This window comes from Tupaia chinensis, unplaced genomic scaffold (genome assembly GCF_000334495.1).
Source record: "Tupaia chinensis unplaced genomic scaffold, TupChi_1.0 Scaffold144295_1, whole genome shotgun sequence".
Lineage (NCBI taxonomy): Eukaryota > Metazoa > Chordata > Mammalia > Scandentia > Tupaiidae > Tupaia > Tupaia belangeri.
In genome coordinates, this window is record NW_006204153.1 from 77,044 (window position 1) to 78,359 (window position 1,316).

Genomic DNA, 1,316 nt, shown 5'->3' on the forward strand with positions numbered 1-1,316 from the left:
TGCAGTAGTCTTTTGGAACACGAAAAAAAGTCCTCCTTTTCAGATGGTTACATTGTTAATTCCATAATAGCATTTACAGTATCATTACTGTTGTTCTTCAGGGCTCCCACTGCTTTTGCTCTTGACACATTTGCTTGTGACATGACCAATTCGATGTCCTTAACTTCCACACCTGTTTCATCAACCTCTTCCTCTTCACTCTCCTCTTGTACAGTTGGAGTTTCTGTGTTTTCTTGAATGTCTGAGACAGCTTCACCTTGAACTTTGAATTTCTCAGCAGCTGCTAGCTGTGCTTGCTGAGACAAAGCCTCAATCTCGGCTTCCCCCAAAATTATGTAGGTATCTGAAGCTGGGATCTTGCAGACATCTGGTTTTGTGATGATAGCCTTCCGCGCCTTTTTTTCACTTTGACCGTTTTGCTTTACTGACTGGTTCTTCATCGATTTCAGTTGCTGTGCCAGCTGGACTTGGGTAGTTGCCTGCGTGGAATCTTGTTCTTCAAGCTCTGATACTGATTCATCACAGTCAGATTCTGTTCCAGAACCTGTCTCAGCCTGGGGCTGTGGCAGCTCCTGCTCTGTGGCAGGGACGGTTTCTGTGGCTTCACTGGGCATTTTGTGCAGGGGACCCGGAACCAAGATGGTGGTAGAAAGAGCTTAGCTCCTGCTATGTAATGTATGAGTTATTGAAGTTAGTTTCATTTGCTTCCAGTCTCTTTTCTTACAATCTCTTTACAATCAATTGCCAGATAAGTTTCTGAAAGATACAGTCACCTGGCTAGTGGTGTCAGGAAAAACCCAATGTCTGGAGCCTCTACAGAAATTCAGATTCCTTAGGATGGCATTTAACATCCTTAGTAAACTGACCCACTCACTCCATTACTTCCCACGTAGTTTGCTGCCTTGTTGACTCCGGGCCCTTCTCTGTTCTCTCCTTCCTCAACACTGTCAGTTTAACACTAATTTCCAAAAAAAGCCATAGATAAGTTTTTCTCTTTTCTACCTATTTAAATCACTCAGAAGATTTCTGTCTTTTGTAATATTTGTGTGACTACTGATTTAAATTAGAAAATGTTTTTAAAAACCAATTCGGTAGACACCCTCAGAGTTTAGTTTTATAACAAAAACTGATTAAATAATTAAACCTTTATAGTTCTGAAGATAAAATAACAAGTTTTTTTTTTCCCAAAAAAACCTGTTAAAATACAAGTGGTAAAGACAAAATAAAATTAAACACTTCAATACTGATATTCTCATATTGTTCCTGTTCTACTCAACATTTTCAGGAGTATCTACTGGTGACTGCAATTCCAACAC

At 39.8% G+C, this 1,316-nt stretch overlaps 1 pseudogene; it reads right to left on the reverse strand.

The window, feature by feature from the left end:
• LOC102486999 (nascent polypeptide-associated complex subunit alpha pseudogene) lies at positions 1–635 on the reverse strand (annotated as a pseudogene).
• Between the last annotated feature and the right edge of the window lie 681 nt (positions 636–1,316).